At 47.7% G+C, this 14,596-nt stretch overlaps 1 long non-coding RNA gene across 2 annotated transcripts in view; it reads right to left on the bottom strand.

The window, feature by feature from the left end:
* Positions 1 to 14,596, bottom strand: part of LOC138286578 (uncharacterized) — a 103,360-nt gene that overhangs the window by 15,087 nt on the left and 73,677 nt on the right. The window lies entirely within an intron of this gene.

Raw genomic sequence — 14,596 nt, 5'->3', positions numbered from 1 at the left:
AATTGGAGGGGAGAGTCAGGTGATTGTTGGGGATGGTGGGGGTGATGGGGGAGCCGCCTACCTGTCACCGGTAGGGCCTACCACCATGGTTTTGGTGGCGTTGCTAATGCAACGGAAACCATAGTGGTAGCCGCGGTCATAATACCGCTGGCGGTAATCTGTGGGCTGCTGGGTCGGAGATACACATCTCCAATCCGGCGGATCATACTGCAATGTCTGTATGAGTGGAGATGTGCCAACCCGCCACACACATAATATGGCGGTATGCACCACCAGCCTGTTGCCAGTAATACAGCCACATTAACCCTGGCGGTCAGAAGACCACCAGGGTCATAATGAGGCCTATATAATTCCTAGTATCCTCAATCTAGAAGGTGATCGGAGAGGGTTTCCATCCTCCCTTGTAAAATGGGCAACCTTCCTGACCATATATTGAGCAAACTCTGATCTTTCTCCAATCTAGACAGCCACAAGCAGTTACGAGCTCCATCAGTGAGCCACCATCCCTGTGGACCAAGAGGTGGTGGCCTTCTGAACTTGGTCATCGCCCCACTCCGGTCCAAACTGTTAGGAATTTGGGAGTGATAATGGATGTTTCTCTTTTGCTGCCCCCCATATTGAGAAGATCACTTTTTGCTTTTCTCAGTTTTCTCATTCTGAAGCTTTTAGGAGAAACCATATCTTTCATCCCCAAGTCTGCTCCTTATTCTGTTATTTATGCACTCATCGTATTGCAACTGGATTATACAATTGCCCTATTCTTTGGACGGTCACATTATCAAATACAGCATCGTCAATTGGTTTGAAATTGTGCTGCCTGTGCGCTTCTGCAGCACGATATGCTCCTACAACCAATCATGTTCGTTCCCTGCACTCCATCACTGTTAAAAAAAGGATCATCTTTAAAGGCACTTGCCTCTGTTTTAAGGCATTACGTGGAGGGGGTTCACTTTCATTCAAATCCCTTTTACCTGGTATGTTCTCTCTAGAACTCTTTGCTTTTCCCTCGAACATCTGCTTCAAGGATCCCAAGGTGAAGAGATCTCCACAACTAGGAGATAATTTGCCTCGCAAGTGCCATACTATGGAACTCACTCCTGCTCCATATGAGAGTTGAAATCAATTTAGAGAATTTAAGAAAGTTATTAGGAACCTGGCTGTTTAGCAACTGACTGCTTTGGATCTTTCTCCCAGTCTTTTTCATGCCCCTAAATATCTAAATACCCTTCCCAGACCTCCCAGGTGTAAAAGAGTCTTTAACATTGAGGAAACTTATTTTTCACACATCAACATTTTTTATACAAACTCGTTCTTTAAGAAGATCCTTATTTTCGGTCAGGGGTGCCCGATGACATAGACAGCTGTGTAATGAACCAAGGCGGGCTATACTGTGATGCTAGACCTCTATAGATCAAGCCACTGCCTCCTGTTTTGGAACAGATACTAGAGTTCCCATGTCCTGCATCAGTGTCATAGCTGTATCAGCGTTTTGCTAATCTGTGGAAAGAAACATGACAGGCCACCGGAAGGCTTAAGCTGTCCGATGTTGCCATTATCACGGAGTGCTTGGGAACTTGCAGAATTCCACTAGTAAAACGATGACCTCAGCGCTTCGAAAACCCAGGAGACATCGCCTGGTGTGGAAAGTTCAGGGCACTTTTGCTGTTGTGTGACGTTGGGTTCAGTGTTAATGGGTAATATAATCCTGTGCTATTATTTCTCCTCCATTGCATGTATGAGGAGCCCAGGGCAGGTTCCTTTGGCTATCACATGGTGATGCTGGCACTGTCTACCGCCCACTGACCCAGTATCAGCGGCTCCCCTGTGCCCTACCTGATGACTTCTGCTCACCTGTTGCAGCCTACCATCTTCCTCCTTTTTCCTTCCCTGTGCTATTTCTGTTTTGTCTCCTTTTCCATTGCATCCCTTTTGATGCAAACCTGCAGGTACCATGTTGCATCGACGGTCATGGACTGTTTTTGCCTCCAACTCTCAGCCTCTCTGTCCCTCACCTCCCTACTCCACTTGTAGATATTCTAACCTCTTCCCGTTCATTGTGGCACCTTGTGTCAGCAGAAGGTGGCTCAATTTTAGGCTGGTGTTAGCCCAGACCTTTTGATTTTACTAAAATTATATGTATAATAATATAAGTGCATAAAGGGGCTTATAGCAGATCTCCTCATTCATTGGTCTGCTGTTGTGTCATTAACATTTTGCTCCGCCACTGCAGCATCAATCATACGGCAATGCGTCGGCCTACTTCAGTAGCTGGCCAGCTTCATTTTGAGTTACAGCATTTAGCCCTTTCACAAGAAGAACATCCACACACAAGGAAGTTCCCTTCAGTGACAGTCTTTTTGTTTTTACCTTGTTATTATGTTAGTGTTGCCTTTGTTTGTAGAGCCTGATGCAATAGCAGGACACTTTCTACCAGATGCGAGCACAGGACGCGTTTCTGCTTGAACGGTTCCTATCTCCTGACAATGCTGTTGTGAATTACTTTGTTTATCTGACTGATGCTTTTTTCACACACACCAGCAGCTCACATGAATAATGAATATAAGCTCATGAGGGTGCTCTGTCTTTGCAACCATATCAATAATTCCTTCTGTTTGTATTACTTCTTCTTTGTTTTTTGACTTTCCTGTTTTTCTTCTTTCTTTATTAATTTCCCCATTCTTGCCTTGCTTGCAGAGAGTACAATGGCAATGTGTGCTCTTTCAAGCCCTTTTTCACCTTTAGCTAGGAGGCCAACACCACACCTGCTGGCTTTCCCAATGCTTGTTTTTTTTGGTACTTCCGTCATCCTTCCTCTTATTTGCTCCTTGCTAGTCTGCCACCGTGTAACAGTCACTGAGATGTTGGGCCTTTTTGCTTATTCATTTCACTTTGTGACGTCCACTTGATAGATGAGTGAAGTGCCGTGATAGAGGTTGTGAATTACATACCTTCACATAAAAAACTTTGCTACAGTATTAGTATGAATTTGCTTTAGATAGTAATTCATGTCTATGATGTGTGTACACAGTTTTCACCTAAACATGTGTTGGGTTGCAGGGATTTCAATGACGTTTTCACTTGCATGGTCACAACACTGTGTGACATAGGAACATAGAGAGGGAAGTAAACAAATTGTTTATAAAAAATATACCGTTTTGTACCTTTAAACATGTCATTGTACCAGTATCTTCACTCAGGTAGGACTTGAGTGGTATTTTAGTTGATTAAATAGTTTTCAGTGTTAGCACACTGTTTCAGATAGAGATCCTCGGCCTGGAGAATGCCCCTGACCTGCATAGGCTTTTCCTGAGGGCAGAAACATGTTTTCTAATTGAGACGGGCTGAGCCATTAACCTCAGCAGAACTGTCACGCCCTGTTTTAGACATACCTGTGGACACCATCATTAAAGGTGATATACCGGTTGTCCACAAGGTATTTTTAGTGAACCTGGATCCCCCTTCTGCCCACTAGTTTTATTTAAGAACTCCCTCCTGTCTGGGTTTGCCAGGAGGTTGAGTCCGCTCTGGTGGCATTGTCCTACCTGGGTGGGGAGAGGTTGCCGATGATAAAGCATAACACAAATAAGTGTACGAGGCTTCCTCTTCCAAAAGAAAAGGCTTCCCTAGTGTTCTGTTAGGAGAGTAATCCTGTTACACCCCTATTTGGAAGACTGATCTGACCCATCCCCGGCAACAGTCTATAATGTTTATGAGCTACTGTAGGAGGCTGGCCTGGCTTGTAGTGGGTACCAGAGGTACTTACACCTTGTGCCAGGTCCAGTTATCCCTTATTAGTGTAGAAGAGGTGTTTCTAGCAGCTCACGCTGATAGAAGGTAGCTATGGCAAAGCAGCTTAGGCTGAACTAGGAGACATGTAAAGCTCCTACTATACCACTGGTGTCATATGCACAATATCATAAGAAAACACAATACACAGATATACTAAAAATAAAGGTACTTTATTTTTATGACAATATGCCAAAAGTATCTCAGTGAGTACCCTCAGTATGAGGATGAGAAATATACACAAGATATATGTACACAAACCAAAATGATGCAGATAATAGCAAAAGGAAGTAATGCAAGCAGTGTAAAGTTACAGTAGATTGCAATAGGAGCACATAGGTAGAGGGGCAACACAAACCATATACTCCAAAAGTGGAATGCAAACCACGAATGGACCCCAAACCTATGTGAGCTTGTAGAGGGTCACTGGGACTGTAAGAAAACAGTGAGGGTTAGAAAAATAGCCCACCCTAAGACCCTGAAAGGTAGGTGTAAAGTGCACCTACAACCCCCATAGAGCACAGAAGTCGTGATAGGGGGATTCTGCAAGGAAAACAAACACCAGCAATGCAACAACCGTGGATTTCCGGACCTGAGTACCTGTAAGACAAGGGGACCAAGTCCAAGAGTCGCAACAATGTCGAGAGTGGGCAGGAGCCCAGGAAATGCCAGCTGAGTGTGCAAGGAAGCTGCCACCGGGTGGAAGAAGCTTGGTGTTTTGCAAGAACGAAGAGTACTAGGAACTTCCCCTTTGGAGGATGGATGTCCCACATCGTGAAGAAGCTTGCAGAGGTGTTCCCATGCAGAAAGACCGCAAACAAGCCTTGCTAGCTTCAAGGGTCGCGGTTAGGGTTTTTGGATGCTGCTGTGGCCCAGGAGGGACCAGGATGTCGCCACTTGGATGAGGAGACAGAGGGGGCGCCCAGCAAGTCAGGGAGCCCTCACAGAAGCAGGCAGCACCCGCAGTAGTACCTGAACAGGCACTTGGAAGAAGAGTGAACCGGAGTCCACGCGAAGTCACAAAAGGGAGTCCCACGACGCCGGAGGACAACTCAGAAGGTTGTGCACTGTAGGTTAGAGTGTTGGGGACCCAGGCTTGGCTGTGCACGAAGGAAATCCTGGAAGAGTGCACAGGAGCTGGAGCAGCTGCAAATCACGTGGTACCCAGCAATGCAGTCTAGCGTGGGGAGGCAAGGACTTACCTCCTCCAAACTTGGACTGAAGAGTCACTGGACTGTGGGAGTCACTTGGACCGAGTTGCTGAGTTCCAGGGACCACGCTCGTTGTGCTGAGAGGGGACCCACAGGACCGGTGATGCAGTCTTTTGTTGCCTGCGGTTGCAGGGGGAAGATTCCGTCGACCCACAGGAGATTTCTTCAGAGCTCCTGGTGCAAGAAGGAGGCAGGCTACCCCCAGAGCATGCACCACCTGGAAACAGTCGAGAAAGCCGGCAGGATGAAGCAATACAAGGTTGCTAGTACTCGTCTGGCTGCTTTGTTGCGGTTTTGCAGGCGTCCTGAGCAGTCAGCGGTCGATCCTTTGGCAGAAGGTGAAGAGGGAGATGCAGAGGAACTCTGGTGAGCTCTTGCATTCGTTATCTGGTGAGATCCCCAAAGCAGAGACCCTAAATAGCAAGACAAGGAGGTTTGGCTACCTAGGAAGGAGGATTGGCTAATAAGAGAGGTAAGAGCCTATCAGAAGGAGTCTCTGACGTCACCAGCTGGCACTGGCCACTCAGAGCATTCCAGTGTGCCAGCAACACCTCTGAATCCAAGATGGCAGAGGTCTGGGGCACAGTGGAGGAGCTCTGGGCACCTCCCCTGGGAGGTGCAGGTCAGGGGAGTCGTCACTCCCCTTTCCTTTGTCCAGTTTTGCGCCAGAGCAGGGCTGGGGGATCCCTGAACCGGTGTGGACTGGCTTATGCAGCGATGGGCACCATCTGTGCCCATCAAAGCATTTCCAGAGGCTGGGGGAGGCTACTCCTCCCCAGCCTTCACTCCTATTTCCAAAGGGAGAGGGTGTTACACCCTCTCTCAGAGGAAGTCCTTTGTTCTGCCTTCCTGGGCCAGGGCTGCCTGGACCCCAGGAGGGCAGAAACCTGTCTGAGGGGTTGGCAGCAACAGCAGCTGCAGTGGAAACCCCGGAAAGGCAGTTTGGCAGTACCCGGGTTCTGTGCTAGAGACCTGGGGGATCATGGAATTGTCTCCAATTCCATGATCTTAGACATTTTACAAGGCCATGTTCGGAGTTACCATTGTGACGCTATACATAGGTAGTGACCTATGTATAGTGCACGAATGTAATGGTGTCCCCGCACTCACAAAGTCCGGGGAATTTGCCCTGAACGATGTGGGGGCACCTTAGCTAGTGCCAGGGTGCCCACACCCTAAGTAACTTTGCACCCAACCTTCGCCAGGTGAAGGTTAGACATATAGGTGACTTATAAGTTACTTAAGTGCAGTGGTAAATGGCTGTGAAATAACGTGGACGTTATTTCACTCAGGCTGCACTGACAGGCCTGTGTAAGAATTGTCAGATCTCCCTATGGGTGGCAAAGGAAATGCTGCAGCCCATAGGGATCTCCTGGAACCCCAATACCCTGGGTACCTGAGTACCATATATTAGGGAATTATATGGGTGTACCAGTATGCCAATGTAAATTGATGAAATTGGTCACTAGCCTGTTAGTGACAAATTTGGAAAGCAGAGAGAGCATAACCTCTGAGGTTCTGGTTAGCAGGGCCTCAGTGAGACAGTTAGTCATCACACAGGGAACACATACAGGGCACATACTTATGAGCACTGGGGCCCTGTGTGGCAGGGTCCCAATGACACATAGACTAAAACAACATATATACAGTGAAATATGGGGGTAACATGCCAGGCAAGATGGTACTCTCCTACACAACCCCCCCCCCCAAACCAAGGACAATAAGACTAGCCATGACCTGATGAGTCTTCATTGTCTAAGTGGAAATATCTGGAGAGTCCATCTGCATTGGAGTGGGTACTCCCAGGTCCATGTTCCACTGTATAGTCCATTCCCTGTAAGGGATATGGACCACCTCAACAATTTAGGATTTTCACCTTTCATTTGTTTTAGCCAAAGTAGAGGTTTGTGGTCTGTCTGAACAATGAAGTGAGTGCCAAACAGGTATGGCCTCAACTTATTCAGTGCCCAGACCACAGCAAAGGCCTCCCCCTCTATGGCAGACCAACGCTTTTCTCTAGGGGTCAACCTTCTGCTGATAAAAGCAACTGGTTGATCCTGGCCCCCAGAATTAAGTTGTGATAAGACTGCCCCTACCCCTAATTCAGATGCATCAGTTTGAACAATGAATTTCCTGGAGTAACATGGGCTTTTTAGGACAGGTGCAGTGCACATGGCCTGTTTGAGCTCCTCAAAAGCTTTCTGACAGCTAGCTGTCCATAATACCTTTTTAGGCATCTTCTTGCTAGTGAGATCATTAAGTGGGGCTGCTTTGGAGCCATAGTTTTAAATGAATCTCCTGTAATACCCAGTGAGACCTAGGAAGGCTCTCACCTGGGTCTGAGTTGTAGGGGGAACCCAATCCATGATTGTCCGGATTTTCCCCTGAAGTGGTGCAATCTGTTCTCCACCAACCAGGTGTCCCAGTCAAATCAAAGGTGCATAGATACTTGGCAGATGCCAGTGTATCTATGAGGTCATCTGCCCTGGGTATAGGGTGAGCATAAGTTTTTGTTACCTGGTTGAGACCTCTGTAATCAACACAAAACCTCATCTCCCTTTTTCCATCTTTTGAGTGAGGCTTTGGTACAAGCACCACAGGAGACGCCCATGGGCTTTCAGAAGGTTCAACCACTCCTAGATCAAGCATTTTCTGAACCTCTTGTTTTATGCAGTCCCTGACATGGTCAGGCTGCCTATAGATTTTACTTTTGACAGGCAAACTGTCTCCAGTATCAATTGTGTGTTCACACCAAGATGTGGTGCCTGGCACAGTTGAAAAGAGTTCAGAAAACTGTCCAAGGAGATTTATGCAGTTGTCTTTCTGTTCTGCAGTAAGACAGTCTGCCAAAACTACTCCCTCCACTAAAGCATCATCTTCAGTGGAAGAGAAGAGATCAGGGAGAGGGTCACTCTCTTCTTCCTGTCCTTTATCTGTTGCCATGAGCAGGGTGAGATCAGCCCTGTCATAGTAGGGTTTTAGGCGGTTGACATGAATCACCCTAAGGGGACTCCTGGCAGTGCCCAGGTCAACCAAGTAGGTGACCTCGCCCTTCTTTTCAACAATGAGGTGGGGTCCACTCCATTTGTCTTGGAGTGCTCTTGGGGCCACAGGCTCCAATACCCACACCTTCTGTCCTGGTTGGTACTGAATCAGAACAGCCTTCTGGTCATGCCATTGCTTCTGGAGCTCTTGGCTGGCCTGAAGGTTTTTACTGGCCTTTTTCATGTACTCAGCCATTCTGGATCTTAGGCCAAGTACATAGTCCACTATGTCCTGTTTGAGAGCTTTTAAAGGTTGTTCCCAACCCTCCTTCACAAGTGTTAGTGGACCTCTTACAGGGTGCCCAAAGAGGAGTTCAAAGGGGCTGAAGACCACTCCTTTCTGGGGTACCTCCCTGTAAGCAAAAAGGAGGCAAGGTAACAGGACATCCCATCTCCTCCTGAGTTTTTCAGGGAGTCCCATTATCATTCCTTTGAGAGTTTTATTAAACCTCTCTACCAGTCCATTAGTCTGTGGATGATAAGTTGTGGTGAATTTGTATGTTACACCACATTCCTTCCACATAGCCTTCAAGTATGCAGACATAAAGTTGCTACCCCTGTATGATACAACCTCTTTTGGGAAACCCACCCTGGAAAATATTCCCAGGAGGGCTTTTGCCACTGCAGGTGCTGTAGTGGTCCTTAGAGGAATTGCTTCAGGATATCTTGTGGCATGGTCCACAACCACCAAGATAAACCTATTGCCTGAAGCAGTAGGAGGGTCAAGGGGGCCAACTATGTCAACCCCTACCCTTTCTAAGGGGACCCCAACCACAGGTAGTGGAATAAGGGGAGCCTTTAGCGTGCCACCAGTCTTGCCACTGGCTTGGCAGGTCACGCAAGACTTACAAAAAATCTTTAGTGTCCTCTGACATCCTAGGCCAGTGAAACAGGGGGACAAGCCTTTCCCATGTTTTGATCTGGCCCAAATGCCCAGCCAAAGGAATGTCATGTGCCAGAGTTAGGAGGAACTCTCTGTACTGCAAGGGAATGACCAATCTCCTGGCTGCTCCAGGTTTTGGGTCCCTTGCCTCTGTGTACAAGAGGTTGTCCTCCCAGTAAACTCTATGTGAGTCACTGACATCCCCATTTTGCTGCTTGACAGCTTGCTGTCTGAGACCCTCTAATGTGGGACAGGATTGCTGTGCCACACTCAGCTCTTCCCTGGCACCCCCACCCAAAAGCTCAGCAGTGTCTGCTGCCAGCTCATCTGGTGAAGGTTCTGCACAGGGAGGAAATTCTTCTTCCTCAGAAGGAGAATCATCTGTAGAGGGAGGGATAGTGGGTAGGGATTTACCCTTGCTACCCCTTGCTTTAGGGAGCACTTGGTCCATTGTTCCAGGATCCAAGTCACCCTGTCCTTTTTGCTTTTTGGCCTGAGCCCTCGTCAAAGTAAAAATATGCCCAGGAATGCCCAGCATTGCTGCATGAGCCTTCAACTCCACTTCTGCCCAAGCTGATGTCTCTAAATCATTTCCTAGTAGACAGTCTACAGGTAAATCTGAAGCAACCACAACTTTCTTTGGACCAGTAACCCCCCCCTCAGTTGAGATTCACAACAGCCATGGGGTGGCTAAGAGTGTTGCTATGAGCGTCTGTCACTTGGTACTGGTGACCAAGTAGGTGTTGTTCAGGGTGTACCAGTTTCTCTATTACCATGGTAACACTGGCACCTGTGTCCCTGTAGGCCTGAACCTCAACATCATTTATTAGGGGAAGTTGCTTGTACTTATCCATATTAAGGGGACAAGCAACCAAGGTGGCCAAATCAATGGCACCTTCAGAGACTAACACAGCCTCTGTGGTCTCCCTAACAAGACCAACCCCAACTAAATTACCAAAAGTGAGCCCAGCTATTCCCTTGGATTGGCTATTAGTAGGTTTGCTCCCACCACCACTGCTATTACTAGGGGCACTAGAGTTTGCAGTAGGGGTTGTGGTAGTGGGAGGTTTGGTGTTTTTCTTTGGACAACTGGCATCAGTTGTCCAATGGCCTTTGACTTTACACAAATAACACCAAGGCTTTTTAACTTGATTTGAAGAGGATTTGGACCCACCACCCCTACCAGAGGATTTTTGTGGGCCTAATGAAGACTCATTTTTACTTTTGTCCCCACCCTTGTCAAAAGACTTACCATCCTTCTTCTTGCCATCCTTGTCACCCCCTGTATGAACTTTTCTGTTCACTCTTGTTCTGACTCATTTGTCTGCCTTCTTTCCCAATTCTTCGGGAGAGGTCAGATCTGAGTCCACTAGATATTGGTGTAACAAGTCAGACACACAGTTATTCAGAATATGCTCTCTCAGAATAAGATTATACAGGCTTTCATAGTCAGAAACGTTACTGCCATGTAACCACCCCTCCAAGGCCTTCAATGAACAGTCAACAAAGTCTATCCAGTCTTGTGAGGACTCTTTTCTGGTGTCTCTGAACTTAATCCTGTATTGTTCAGTGGTTAAGCCAAATCCATCCAAGAGTGCATCCTTCAAAACTGCAAAATTGTTAGCATCACTTTCTCTAACAGTAAGGAGCCTACCCCTACCCTTTCCATTGAAAGATAGCCACAATATAGCAGCCCACTGCCTTTGAGGGACCCCCTGTACCATACAGGCCCTCTCAAGTGCAGCAAACCACTTGTTGATGTCATCCCACTCCTTGTAAGGGGGAACTATCTTATGCAGATTCCTGGAATCATGCTCTCTAGCAGGATTACTATCAGGAATACTGCTGCTGCCACCATGGGGTCCTAACCCCAATCTCTGTCTCTCCTTCTCCAGGTCTAGGGATTCCCTGTCTAGGGCCAGCTGTTGCTGTTTAAGCTTCAGTCTGGTCTCTTCCACTCTCAACCTTTTGAGTTCCCTTTCTAACATGTTGTCTTCAGGGTGGGTGGATTGGGAATGCTTGGACACTGAGGAAAAATTGGAAACAACAGAGGGAGATCTGTCCCTAACAGCTTGGACTCTAACAACCTGGCCTCCAGGAATAAAAACATCCCTACTATGATGGGAGCTCCTATTACTACCAGCATTGCTCTGTGGTCTGCTGAGGGGCAGATTTGGAATAGAACCCTCCACATCTCCCTCCAGGGGTTCCCCTGAGTCAGAATGGGAGCTATCTACTAACTTCTCAGTTGAAGTGCCTGCTAGGGACTTATCATTCTCAATGAGCATGTTATATAGAAATTCTCTTGAAGGGTTCTTTCCTATCACTAAACCTCTATCAATGCAGAGACTCCTTAAGCTCTTGAAGTTTAAATTGTCATAAGTAGTATTGACCATTTTAAGAGCAGCCCCTGCATCAGACATGATAGAAGAAGGTTTAGAGACAGTGAGAAGAGAGAAAAAGTTTCAGGACTTTTTAAAGAACAGAAAATAAACTTTTTCAAACTTTTAGAAACTTTTTAGAAGTTTTGGAGTACTTTTGAGCACTTAGTAGAAAGTGTAAGAGGAGAAAAGCAAAACTTTTTGGTTAAGTGTACATACAATGAACTTGTTTGGTATATTATTCTCTTATGAAAAGTACACAATGACAAAGTGGTAAGTAGTTACAAGTACTTATCCCACCGCTGCACAACCAATGTAGGAGGCTGGCCTGGCTTGTAGTGGGTACCAGTGGTACTTACACCTTGTGCCAGGTCCAGTTATCCCTTATTAGTGTAGAAGAGGTGTTTCTAGCAGCTTAGGCTGATAGAAGGTAGCTATGGCAAAGCAGCTTAGGCTGAACTAGGAGACATGTGAAGCTCCTACTATACCACTGGTGTCATATGCACAATATCAAAAGAAAACACAATACACAGATATACTAAAAATAAATATTATTTAAAAATAAAATTTATTTTTATGACAATATGCCAAAAGTATCTCAGTGAGTACCCTCAGTATGAGGATGACAAATATACACAAGATATATGTACACAAACCAAAATTATGCAGATAATAGCAAAAGGAAGTAATGCAAGCAGTGCAAAGTTACAGTAGATTGCAATAGGAGCACATAGGTACAGGGGCAACACAAACCATATACTCCAAAAGTGGAATGCGAACCACGAATGGACCCCAAACCTATGTGAGCTTGTAGAGGGTCCCTGGGACTGTAAGAAAACAGTGAGGGTTAGAAAAATAGCCCACCCCAAGACCCTGAAAGGTAGGTGTAAAGTGCACCTACAACCCCCAGAGAGCACAGAAGTCGTGATAGGGGGATTCTGCAAGGAAAACAAACACCAGCAATGTAACAACCGTGGATTTCTGGACCTGAGTACCTGTAAGACAAGGGGACCAAGTCCAAGAGTACCGACAGTGTCGAGAGTGGGCGGGAGCCCAGTAAATGCCAGCTGAGGGTGCAAGGAAGCTGCCACCAGGTGGAAGAAGCTTGGTGTTTTGCAAGAACGAAGAGGACTAGGAACTTCCTCTTTGGAGGATGGATGTCCCACGTCGTGAAGAAGCTAGCAGTGGTGTTCCCACTCAGAAAGACCGCAAACAAGCCTTGCTAGCTGCAAGGGTCGCGGTTAGGGTTTTTGGATGCTGCTGTGGCCCAGGAGAGACCAGGATGTCGCCACTTGGATGAGGAGACAGAGGGGGCGCCCGGCAAGTCAGGGAGCCCTCACAGAAGCAGGCAGCACCCTCAGTAGTACCTGAACAGGCACTTGGAAGAAGAGTGAACCGGAGTCCACGCATAGTCACAAAAGGGAGTCCCACGACGCCGGAGGACAACTCAGAAGGTTAGGCACTGCAGGTTAGAGTGTCGGGGACCCAGGCTTGGCTGTGCACAAAGGAAATCCTGGAAGAGTGCACAGGAGCCGGAGCAGCTGCAAATCACGCGGTACGCAGCAATGCAGTCTAGCGTGGGGAGGCAAGGACTTACCTCCACCAAACTTGGACTGAAGAGTCACTGGACTGTGGGAGTCACTTGGACCGAGTTGCTGAGTTCCAGGGACCACGCTCGTTGTGCTGAGAGGGGACCCAGAGGACCGGTGATGCAGTCTTTTGTTGCCTACGGTTGCAGGGGGAAGATTCCGTCAACCCACAGGAGATTTCTTCAGAGTTCCTGGTGCAAGAAGGAGGCAGGCTACCCCCAGAGCATGCACCACCTGGAAACAGTCAAGAAAGCCGGCAGGATGAAGCGATACAAGGTTGCTACTAGTCGTCTGGCTACTTTGTTGCGGTTTTGCGGGCGTCCTGAGCAGTCAGCTGTCGATCCTTTGGCAGAAGGTGAAGAGGGAGATGCAGAGGAACTCTGGTGAGCTCTTGCATTCGTTATCTGGTGAGATCCCCAAAGCAGAGACCCTGAATAGCCAGACAAGGAGGTCTGGCTACCTAGGAAGGAGGATTGGCTACTAAGAGAGGTAAGAGCCTATCAGAAGGAGTCTCTGACGTCACCTGCTGGAACTGGCCACTCAGAGCAGTCCAGTGTGCCAGCAACACCTCTGAATCCAAGATGGCAGAGGTCTGGGGTACACTGGAGGAGCTCTGGGCACCTCCCCTGGGAGGTGCAGGTCAGGGGAGTGGTCACTCCCCTTTCCTTTGTCCAGTTTCACGCCAGAGCAGGGCTGGGGGATCCCTGAACCGGTGTGGACTGGCTTATGCAGCGATGGGCACCATCTGTGCCATCAAAGCATTTCCAGAGGCTGGGGGAGGCTACTCCTCCCCAGCCTTCACACCTATTTCCAAAGGGAGAGGGTGTTACACCCTCTCTCAGAGAAAGTCCTTTGTTCAGCCTTCCTGGGCCAGGGCTGCCTGGACCACAGGACGGCAGAAACCTGTCTGAGGGGTTGGCAGCAGCTGCAGTGGAAACCCCGGAAAGGCAGTTTGGCAGTACCCGGGTTCTGTGCTAGAGACCCGGGGGATCATGGAATTGTCTCCCCAATGCCAGAATGGCATTGGGGTGACAATTCCATGATCTTAGACATGTTTGGAGTTACCGTTGTGACGCTATACATAGGTAGTGACCTATGTATAGTGCACGCGTGTAATGGTGTCCCCGCACTCACAAAGTCCGGGGAATTTGCCCTGAACGATGTGGGGGCACCTTGGCTAGTGCCAGGATGCCCACACACTAAGTAACTTTGCACCCAACCTTCACCAGGTGAAGGTTAGACATATAGGTGACTTATAAGTTACTTAAGTGCAGTGGTAAATGGCTGTGAAATAACGTGGACGTTATTTCACTCAGGCTGCACTGGCAGGCCTGTGTAAGAATTGTCAGATCTCCCTATGGGTGGCAAAAGAAATGCTGCAGCCCATAGGGATCTCCTGGAACCCCAATACCCTGGGTACCTGAATACCATATACTAGGGAATTATATGGGTGTACCAGTATGCCAATGTAGATTGGTGAAATTGGTCACTAGCCTGTTAGTGACAAATTTGGAAAGCAGAGAGAGCATAACCACTGAGGTTCTGGTTAGCAGAGCCTCTGTGAGACAGTTAGTCATCACACAGGGAACACATACAGGGCACATACTTATGAGCACTGGGGCCCTGCCTGGCAGGGTCCCAGTAACACATAGACTAAAACAACATATATACAGTGAAATATGGGGGTAACATGCCAGGCAAG

Source organism: Pleurodeles waltl, chromosome 3_2 (genome assembly GCF_031143425.1).
Source record: "Pleurodeles waltl isolate 20211129_DDA chromosome 3_2, aPleWal1.hap1.20221129, whole genome shotgun sequence".
NCBI classification, from domain to species: domain Eukaryota; kingdom Metazoa; phylum Chordata; class Amphibia; order Caudata; family Salamandridae; genus Pleurodeles; species Pleurodeles waltl.
Note: the sequence above shows the minus strand (reverse complement) of the source record. Positions and strands in the feature narration are given on the sequence as shown.